This window comes from Cupressus sempervirens, chromosome 10, assembly GCF_028749045.1.
Source record: "Cupressus sempervirens isolate cs-2001-9-10 chromosome 10, ASM2874904v1, whole genome shotgun sequence".
Classification (NCBI taxonomy): domain Eukaryota; kingdom Viridiplantae; phylum Streptophyta; class Pinopsida; order Cupressales; family Cupressaceae; genus Cupressus; species Cupressus sempervirens.
Genome location: NC_143127.1, coordinates 580,243,683 through 580,255,449, shown reverse-complemented (window position 1 = coordinate 580,255,449; position 11,767 = coordinate 580,243,683). Strand labels below are relative to the sequence as shown.

Here is an 11,767-nt window from a genome sequence, read left to right as displayed (position 1 = left end):
CTGAAAAAGAAAGTCGTATTGCACATAAACAAATTATAATAAAATCTAGTTTCCAATTTATACCTGAAATATGTTTACACATGAAAAAGATTTCCAAGCCCAAGCAATTCTATGTAAATTTTCCATGTTCAAACCTAGAAGACTTTGTTTTCTTACTAAGAAATATTATCTTAATATTATTTCGCCAAATCTCCATGGATAAATAAAATTCCATTAAAAACATCTCAATACATTTTTCCTCCAAATATTTGCAAAACAAAAATCTTAAAACATTTCATCAAAATTAACTGAAATTTTTTCTTAACATAGAAAATTCTCAAAATCTCCACAAATGAACAAAAAACAAAGAAAATTTTCTGAATCCTTTCTCTATATGTTGATGAAAGAATAGATCCAATGTTCATGTCTGAAAACACAAACCGACACATTACAAAACAATTAAATCTATCGAGCATGAAATCAAAACAATTTCAGTATTACTGTGTGAGATTATAGAGATCAAAATATGTCAAAATTAATTTCTCTACAATTTTTATAGATATTTCAGACAATCTACCAAAATGATCTCAAAAATTTAAAACATCAAGAATGATAATCTCTGAGCCCAACTATAAGAAGACTAATAAATGGGAATAAAATTTCATATCCCAAGTTTTCTAAGGATCAAAGGTGAATGGATACAGGCATTTCATTAAATTTAGTATAGAGATTTATCACCAATAAAGTAACCAGAGCTAATTTTGAATGTCAATAAAGTAAACCAGCATAACCAAATGCCGTGAACATCGTAAGCAAGTGAAAAACATAAAAGCTAACTTCATAAAAGGTGAGATTGTTAACTTCAAAATAATCCTCTCCTACTGGCAACCACACATGTTAAGAAGCCTTAGAAGACTGCATCCCATGTGCTACGTTATTTAGGGATCCTTGATGCCAAATATGAGCTGAAATAATTATAAATGGTTTCTACAACACTCATAAATAGGCAAAGATATTGGGTATTTTCCGGTTCAAAAAAGCCTAGAAGACCCCAGAAATTTGCTACTAAAACCAAAAACATTTAAGTATAGGCATTCCAATCCAAAAGTATTATTCATAATACATATTTACACGGCATTCACATTGCAAACTGTATGTGTAAATGGAATTCAAATACATGACTTTAAACTAACAAGAAATGGCAATTGAAAAAAAAATGCTAGAACTCAAATTCTCATTTTTTTTGCTTGAGGGAGGGTTATCCCAATTTTTTTCATATAACCCCAGTGTTTGCTTGTAAATCCAGGTTTGGCTGGGTTTATCAAGAATCCACTGTGTTGGTTTGACTTGGCACAGACCTTGTCCTGGCACCGTTAACAATATGTTTCAAAATTGCTAGAATTGAATCTAACAGCACAAAATTATCAAAACTTCAAAATAGAATAAATTTCCAAATCTGTTGTTTTCTTGTCAGTTTATAGTATGAGTTGTAGGGTAAAGCAGGTTGGATCCCAAAAACACGGGACTCTGCAACATTTTTGACCATATTAAGTTGGTATGAACTCCTCAATGACATTGTGAGCCCTAGCTGGATTGTCAGTAGCAGGATTTAAGGCAGGTATAGCTTTGTGTGTAATCAAAATTCAGCCACTGCAGGAATCTCAACTCCACAATATATTCAGTGGGGTACAGGCTTGTGCCAAGATGCCATAATAATCCTACAATATTGCCATCCAATATCGTGTAGGTTTTCAGACTTCATTTGTCATCACATTCGAAAAAGAAATAGCAAAGTGCCACAGAAGAAAATCCTAAAATGTTTAAAATCCGAAATCAAAATCCAAAAAAACTCAAACCATAGAATTTAAAACCATCACAATCAAAAAAAAAGCTGTATTTTCTCATTTACTATTTGATTGTCCACATGAACACTGCTGTACACAATTGATTTTGAATGTAAGAATGTGTCTGATACTGTGAATATATTATATTCTTTTGAGTTTTGTGTTTTAAGATTTTTATGAGGTATAAGTTTTCCTCACCATTTGTCTTCCTGAGTTTTCTCTTGAGCCAATATGTGTTTTTATAACCATCAAGCATTTTTGTTATTCATAAGGACTATTCTGTATCACAGATGCACCTATGAACTAATGCTAAACTTATAAACCTAAAATTCAATATTTCCCGAAGCATTGTTTGGGTTTTGTTGTGTGGCTTTCACACCATCACCCCATTACAAATGGGAACCCCCTCTTTTTGCTTTAGCAAGTGGGAGTCTTCACCTTAGGTGCTTTTAGTTGGCAATATTTCAAGTCTCCCAAGTCCGAGGGTGAGTTTCAGCAATTTTAGCTCGTTGAGAAGTTATGTTGTCTTGGGTTTGTGTGGAAATTTTGGTGTCCTTTTGAGGTGTTTTCTTAGCCTAAGTCCAAAAGGGTGATAGAGTTTTAGTCAAAATGGTAAAGGTTTACATGCTTAAGAAAAGGATTGTGAACAAAATCCAATTTGGTGGAAATCCTTAAAGTTTAGGATTTCCCCCGGTGGGAATCCTTATGCTAAGGATTCCTACAGCTATCATTTCTCCCCAAAATCTCATGATTTCCCCCTTGGACAAAATGATGTGCAAGTGTTGGAAAGGATTTTTATTACAGTGGCAAACTAGTCAATGCAATGCTAAAGTTATGAAGAGAAAAAAAGATAATTTTGTTACAGATAACTGCCAAAACCATTTCTGGTGAAAATCCTTAACGCTAAGGATTTCCCCTTTCTCCTCGTCAACCCAAAAAGAGATGCAAGGTCATGCTAAGGCATAACAAATCGAAAATCAGTGAAAGAATGGGTATCAGGGGCGAGATGGCAAGTTTTGGGACTCTAAGTGGCAAAAGAATTCGCTGGAAATCCTTAGCACTAAGGATTTCCACCACATTTTTACCCTTCCGTGTTTCTATCAAAATGCATTTCAAGCAATTGTTAAAGGTAGAGGATGTTCAGTTAGGATGAAATTGAGCGACAATGATAAAGTTTGGAGGGTTTAAAGCCAAAGGAAGGCTACACCATATTTGGTGGAAATCCTTAGCGCCGAGGATTTCCAACAGCCAACACTTTATCCTTTATGATCGCCAAAGCTGCCCACTATGAATTAATTTCGCAGCCAAGGATGGAAGGAAATGAAGCGCCAAGTAAACTTGGCGGAAATCCTTAACGCTAAGGATTTCCAATACCTTAATCCTCCCAACTTGAAATTTCCCCCTTTCCCTTTAACCTTATTTTCCTCATGTTAAATGAAAGACAAACAAATGGGCAGAATGGAGAGTTGTGAGAGAAATGAATTTTTACGCTAAGTGGGATGGATTTTTTTCATTATTGATGTGATTTTATTGTCAGATTTTTTTTACAAACTTAATACGTTTCTCCTTTGTTTTGCAAGGTGAATTCAAGAAGGAGCTAGAGGACAAAGTGATAATCAAGGCCTCAAAAGTTCAAGTGGATACTACAAGAAGATGGCTCAAGCCCGAGGTCTTCAATGAAAAGAAAAGATTCATGTTCAAGTTATCAACCCATCAATCCTCGTTGAAATCAAGAAGAAATTCAGGAAAGCACAAAGGATCCAACTACATGAGGACATATTCAAGGAGAATCAAGAAAGATCAAGTTCACAGGTTCACAAATATGGAAGTGATTCAAGTCAATGCCATGAGGAAGTTTCCAATGATGGAGAAAATTTCTAATGTTGAGAGATGCTTATGCAATTTTAACACCTTCTACAAGCCAAGACTCCAAGCACAGGATAAGGATGATGGTGTGACAATTGTTTGTCTACTCCAATTGGAAAATTTCAATTTCAAGAACAATTAATCACAACATGCCATGTGTCCTATTTTCTCATTGGTTGGAAAAATCATTGTAATTTTCTTATTGTCCAATGAATTGGTGCCTTCATGTAATTGATTGTAAATTTGGAAACCCTAATTAGGGTTAATGGAAAGAAATCTTAGCCCTTGATCTTGAATCGATCTAGGCCCTTCGTTATAATGGAACTACTATAAAAGGCCAAGACCTTCTCATTTGTAACAAATGAGCTTAGAATTTGTTTAAGAGGTCAAATTAGAGAGCTAGAGTAGTAGGCTAGCTAAGGGGGAGACTTGATCAAGTTGTTGCTATAATGCTTGTCAAAGCAATTGATAATTCATTGTTGGTTCTTCATGGTGGATTACTTAAATTTGCTTTATAGTACTACATGGTTTCCTCAATCTTTCAACTAGAATAGATTTATTTTCATGTTGAATTAGTTTATTTAAATGGAAGTTGTTGTGGTTGTTTACTTGTTTGATTCAAACAAATCTGGGCCACTAGCCTCTTGCTGATGGTAAGGGTGCCTTGCATGGTGCTGACGATTGAATGCACTTAACTTCGATTGATTTTCAATCTTTAGTTTGCATCCATTTGATGGGATTGGAGAGGAGATATTGATGTGAAAACAATTCGAGTGTTCCTTAGAAGCTTGCACAAGGTGGGTGGAGCCGCTGGTAAGATTACACCTAGTAGAGTCCAAGTTCATCCATGATTCCTTACATTCATAGTAGAAGTAGAAGTAGAGATAGAGATTAGAAGTTTAAGTTGGTGTTGAAGTGGAAAATTTGAACTATATTACCATTGCACGTTGTAGAGCCAAATCTTTAGAGGTGCAAGAGTTGATATCCATTTAATAAATAGTGTAAGTCCCTTTGTGATAACCAACATATCACATCATAAAACTGAATGAGGTCCACAATTAAGAAGGAACCTTGAAGTCATTTCATGATCTTACTTTGCCAGCTTAGCATGAGAGATAACCTTATATCAAGAGAGGATTAAATGTTTGGTGATTCTCCTTGAAACATTGAGCATTTGATTATGCATTTGGTAGTGGAACAAAACTCACATCAACAAGTTCATATCACACCTTGGCACATATACCTTCTTAGTTACACTGTCACTCCAATTAGTCCAAGTTGAAAATAGTTTGTGTTAGATGGTTCAATGATCGAGTGCCAAACAGGCTGAACCTGTTTTGAACATAAAGAACAGCCTTTACCAATACCTTTTTCTACAAGGGGGCTTGTGCTATTCCTCTTCATAAATTGAAAATTCCTTTCCTGACCTTCCCTGCTCATTTAATAGAATTATTTAGCTCCAATGGATTAATTTTTTCTTTCGAAATATGTTATCTTTGTTTACACAATGTTACCATAGTGTTGCACTACAAATGGCATTGGCATTACTTTTATCTTGCAGTTGGGTGAGCAATCAAGTGTTGCCTTTCAAGTGTTTACGGATTGACTTCATGAAGAGTGTAGTAAATGCAGTAAGTTTCCTGTTTAACAGAACCCAATATCGCCAAAATAGACCACTCATTACTTGTTTTCAAAATACATGATAAGAAGACCCACCCAACATCTATTGATGGCTGGGGATCCAAATTTCTCACAGCATACATTTGGAAAGACTATTAGTAATTTATAGAAAATTATATTTCCTTGGAAAATGAAATACTGAAACACAACATTTCCCTTGAGCCATCAATTTATAATGCAACTCAATAGCTTCAGATAAAAGGGGTTGCATTGCAATCTTAGGCATGATTCAAATTTCAATTCATTCGCCTGTGAAAAATTACAAAATGTATGCAGAACATTTGTGCATCTCAATGATTTTAGTGTGCAGGAGATTGCATTGCAGTTTTAGGCGTGTTTTAAATCACTCTCCAGTGCACAAATTATAGAATGTCCACATGTAGAGTAGTTATTCATAGTAATAGCTTCAAAGAGAAAGGCAGTGCATTGCAATCTTAGGCATGATTAGTTGATGTCATTGCATGAATTATTGAATGCATATATTCATAGCATTATAACAAGCCAATATGTGGACTGTAGAAATAGTAGTTGACCAAACCAATCTTGCCAAACTGGTCAGGCACCCATAGAGAACATAGGGCTAAGTGAGAAAACCCTTTAACTCTAAAGCTAATCACCATGGTGGGATTCATATACAACTAAACTGGCATTTTTTAGCACAGACTTTCAGTGACCTATAATCTGAATGCCAAATACTGAACTGAAGTGGATAATTCCTTATTGATAAGGAGAACAATCATGCAAAAGTTAAGGAGCATGGAAGGATAATTGAACAATGAAGATAAGCAGCTAATGGAGCAAGCTATATATTGCATCCATAGCCAAGGTCACATTGCATTCATATCCACAGCTTTTACACATTTATTGTATTTGTCAATTTTACTCCATGATATAGGTAGTAGGCAAATACCACTGCCACAATCTGTTATTTTACCCCCTCTTAAAAAGTTTGGAGTGCAAACATGCTAATTCTTCTTTCCACTCTTGACCGTCATTTATTTCTGACTAAGTAGCTTCATGCAATTTTTTTGTTTCATGATTTTTAAAAGCTTAGGGTTAAGAAATTAAGATTGATTTGGTATCAGAGTATATTGTGAACCCTTGGCTTAAAGCTGTGTAGAGGGCACTACTAGATTTGCAAAGAGGAAAGAGGGTCAGTTGTTGTCACTTGGATCTGTGAATCTGGTAATATTCAAAAGGCTGATTCCATCTCAAGGAAGCAAGAGAATTATTTGGGAGCATGTATAACATCGTGGCCAAGTTGTAGCATGCTTTCTTCCATAGTAATGGTGTCCATTGTAGCATTAACAAAATTGTAACACTAGTGTTTAGCAAGTAGCGAGGGATTTATTTAGTTATTTTTGTTGGAGATTGTAGCTGCAATAGAGATTTTCTTTATCTCTAGGCATTAATATCGCTATGCTCACCTTCAGCTGGAATGGACATTTATGATAAAATGTAATATTAAATATTAAAACATGTGTCATTCAACATGCATTGAGGCATGGAAATACGAAGAGTTGTAATTAAAAATAAAGAGTTATGTTCTGGTAATTGAAGAGACCCTCGGTTGGAATGTGAAGAGTCTCTCTTTATGTTATATATATCGCTTAAAGCGAAAGGCATTGTACACTTGAACATTTTATGATCAATAAAGGACATCTTTTGTTGTATGACTAGGTTTTTCCCTTCACTCTAGAAGGGTTTCCCAAGATAATCTTGTGTGTCTCTTGCATCTTTTTTGGTTATTTGTTATTGTTGTTTATCTTTGATTTTTGGACTCAAAATCTAACATGGTATGATAACCAGGATCATTGTGCCATGATCTTATAGAGCTTTGGGATTCTAGTACTGAAATTGTTGAAGTAGCCTTGATTGTTATTTTTCCTGGATATATTTCTTGGATGGTTATATCATATTATAATTTGTCTTTTGTGTTATGCATCATGTCCTATGGGAGAGCAAGGCACAATATCCCATTTGGTGGGACAATCTTAATAACATTCAAGCTCATCACAATAAACGGATCCCTCCATTTCACTATCAACGACTACTCGCTCTTTAACTATAGGGGAGTCGGAAATTACATTGACAGTGAAACCTTTTGTCATCCCTCCTCACTTTTGCACAAAATGGTGTCGTCACTCCTAGTTTTGCTCTTCTTTTTACTATTTTTTTATTGGGCTCTCAAGAGGGGCCGTTACAGTTTAAAGTATCGAGAATCATATTCATCTTCTAACATATAGTTTGCACAAAATGAGAACAGAGTCAACGGAAAGGCCATCAATATGGCACTAAATTTAGGTAGATGGCACTAAATTTAGGTAAATCAATTCATGTCTATGGCCCATGTGTACACACATGTTTGTGGAAGGAGCATGGAGAATGTTCTCGCTATCTATTTAGTGAACGCTCGGGTAAAGTCTAAAGGCGTGTCATCACTATGGATCAGATAAGTTTTCCTTTTCTTTCATTTATTACTATATCGTGTTTTCTATGGAATCTAGGCATTCCAATACGTTTGATTAGTCCTGAACTTGAATATTTATTGTGAGGCGTGAATGAGCAACAATGTCAAGAAAATGGCAAGGAGAGGGAATCAGCGTTATGGCAGAACAATTTTTTGGCATTATCTTGTCGTGGTTACTATTGTAACAACAGATTTTCCATTTTCTCTTGTGTCATATGAGCGGTATTTGCAATCGATGATGATTAAAATAGAGAGGAACGTTATATACTAGGAGTGCATTGAAATATCAATCTTTTTCATGCAAAGATTTTTTTTGTAGTATTGCAACATATGAAGGGGGCCAGGATTATTATACCATGCTTCACCTGGTACCCATATTCATTACCAAGTCCTTCATACAGATATTTTCGTATGCCTATAAGCATTTAGAGGGAACCAATGGCAGATTTTGATCTCTGATCATAGGTCAAAGGAGTCGATTGGGGAGCACCAATAGTTTCACGATGATTACTTCAGTTGGGTTGAGTATATATTTGCTACAGGTGGCTTCTCGCCCGACAAAGTCCTGTGTATTAGTGATCAAATTATATCCATGGTCTCTTTTATCATTGAAGTCTTTATGCTCCATAGCAACTATAGTGGGGAAGTTTGCCAATGCAAGGCTTAGTTTGGACCTCTTCTTTATGGTGCCTTTCATCCTTCCTTTATCGTGTCTATCTGCCTTGACTTCTTACTTGCAACATCTTCTTCTATTGTCGATTCGATAAGGAAACATGTTGAACCGTGTTCCTTACATGATGTGATCGGGAGCTACCTGTGTTTGGGTTTTTCATCTCTAACCAAAATTTTACCAATTTATGCCTGGTGAAGGTGCAGGTGGGCCGTGGAACAAATTGTGGGATTGTAGGGGACCCAAATTCAAATTTGACGATAATGAATTTCTCTGAAAAGGTTTAAACTTTCAAGAATAAGGAATGTGTTTTAATTAGGAATGTGCCTTGCTTGCAGAAGATGGAGTTTGAGTATTCATCAGGGATTTGACTAGTATCTCTAGAAATAGGAGAAATAGTTCCAGCAATAGAGACATACGCCAATCTCTTGTTGGGCTCAGATCATAGCTTGAGATAAGTATTACTTTGCTATTTTCTATGATGTCATGAGCATTACATTGGCTGAAGTGGCATAAGTCAAAATCTCTTCTTATATCTATGTGCATGTTGAGATTTTTAAAAATATAAAAGATATAAAATTAAAAGTAAAAATAAAATAAAATATCTCAACACTCTTAAATAATGAATAGTATGAAATTTGTTTTGGTCTCTCTGATAGGATGACCTTATAGGTTATTTTCTTGGTTGCAAAGGATGCAATAAAAGGAGATGAGGATATTGCATTGAGAGGGAGCTTGTGATTCAAAGGGAGATGTTCAACCTTAGAGAGAGGTTACGTCATGTATTTGAATATGGTGATCAAAGCTATTTATGTTAAGAGGGAGTGCTTATGAAATCCCTGTCATTTTTATACATATTGTTAATATTTTGATATTATAGACTTTGAGACTCTTGCTGGAAAAGAGTTAAAACTATGTTTTTATGAGGTATTATTTATGATAGTTATAAGGTCAACCTGATAACTCTTTCACTTTAGGAGTGAGCATCATGTTGAGAGAGTCCATGATGACATCACGTTGAGAGATTTTGTGATGGGAGTTGGAAGCCATGTTGAGAGAGTCTATGATTTTATCACGTTGAGAGAGTTCATGATAAAATGTTGGTTGTAAACCTTACCAACTTGTCATGGTGAGAGATTCAATGACAACATCACATTCTGTAATGAAAGGTGATTGTGTTGTTTGCAAGTTTGTCATGTTCAAAGATTCCATGACAGCATCACATTGAGTGAGTCTACGATGAAAGTTGATTGTGATCCTATCATGTTGAGTGATTCCATGATTATGAGCAATTGTTAAAGGTCTATCATGTTGAGTGATTCCATTATTATGAGTAATTGTTACCATGTTGAGTGATTCTACATTATAAATAATTGTTACAAATCTATCGTGTTGAGTGATTCCATTATTATTAACAATGAGTAAATTTAGTTGGTTGTGTTTCTTGCAAGATTTTCATGTTAAGTGATTCCATGAATCTTATAGGATCTATGTGGTTAGATTTTATCATTGACATTTTGGGTGCAGCTTTCTGTTATTGTTTAGCTAAAGATCTCTCCCTCACTAAGGAGTGTTGGAAATTGTAGCTATGATAGAGATCTTTATCTCTAGGCGTAAATACCGTTATGGCCACCTTCAACTAAATGGACATTTATGATTAAATTTTCTATTAGATATTAAGACATGTGTCGCTCAACATACATTGAGGATTGGAAATACGAAGAGCTGTAATTGAAAATAGAGTTATGTTTTGGTAATTGAAGAGACCATTGATTTGAATGTGATGAGTCTCTCTTTACGTTATATATATCGCTTCAAGTGAAAAGCATTGTACACTTAAACATTTTATGATCAATACAGGAGAACTTTTGTTGTGGGTTAGGTTTTTCCCTCAACTCTAGACGGATTTTCCCAAGATAATCTTGTTCGTCCCTTGCATCTTTTCTAGTTAGTTGTTATTGTTGTTTATCTTTGATTTCTAGACTCAAAATCTAACAATTTCTAACCCAAAGCATCCAGTACAACATGTTTTGAGCATCACAAGAGACCTTAATAGCCTGATTCGTCCCAAACAGGCCGGATTCAAATTCGGGTACAATTCGGATCTAGAATCGTGCTTGGATCCTTGAGAATGCGGGCAAGAGCATTGATTCTGCCTATGAATCCTTCAAGATCCGCGGCTAGGATTCGGGCCTCAGCCTAAGGATCCAGCACAAATCCGTGGAAATACAAGGCACAAAAACATAAAATCATGATTATGAATGTACTAATTTTCTTTATAATCATGAAAATAGATCAATTATCAAGTACACTAGATTTATAGATGCATACTAGAATCATAGATTCATACTATGAAATGATTTAATTTTAGAATTATGTATATTTCTCTTATTTTTTAGTATATATAAATTTATAATGCATATATATATATATATACACATTAATCCTCCATGGGTCATTATTGGGGAAAAAAAAAATCCCGAATCCACGGATCCACTTCGCCTACGCGAATATGCAAATCAGATTTGTTTCACGAATTGGCAACTAAACAAGAGACCTTGTAGCTATTAGAATTGAATCACAAAGATTTCACAAACTAAGGGCAACCATCCCATATTCTGAATTAAAGACCAAAACCTTCTTCAACAAGGGAGTTGTAATATGACCAAATCATAAATATAACAAACATGCAAAAACATGAAATACTTTGAACCATTGTAACACGAGGGCGCATCTCCCCCCCCCCCCCGCGCAAAAAAAAAAAAAAACCCAAACGTCTCCGAGATGGGGACGCTCCAAGGAAAAAGGATGTCGTTTTGGTGTCTCTAGTGGCACCACCAATTTGACATCATTCTAGCAGAAACAAGGGGACTTCTTGGCATTCCCTCAGACGTCGGGAACAAGTTCGTTGACCCCTCCAAGGGGCGATTGAGCATCCTTGTCCAACCAAAAAAAATAAAGTTTGTTTAAAAAAATAAAACACTTTTTTGATATTCTATTGGGAGTATTAAATTTCATATTATGTTGCTCAATGTAATCATCTTTATGATGAGATACTCATACTTTTGATATTTTACTATTATTTAATATTTATAAAATAGAAGTTAGAACTCTTCCATTTGCTCATTCAAGTATTTAAAATTTAAAATTTTGAAATTTAATGTTCAATGTTCCACTTTCATGTTCAATGTTCAAGTATAAAATATTAGTAAATTAGTATTTTACATCTTTATGTCTTACATTGTTATACATATTTTC

At 35.0% G+C, this 11,767-nt stretch overlaps 1 protein-coding gene across 5 annotated transcripts in view; it reads right to left on the bottom strand.

The window, feature by feature from the left end:
• Nucleotides 1–11,767, bottom strand: part of LOC149535201 (uncharacterized) — a 52,222-nt gene that overhangs the window by 2,895 nt on the left and 37,560 nt on the right. The window lies entirely within an intron of this gene.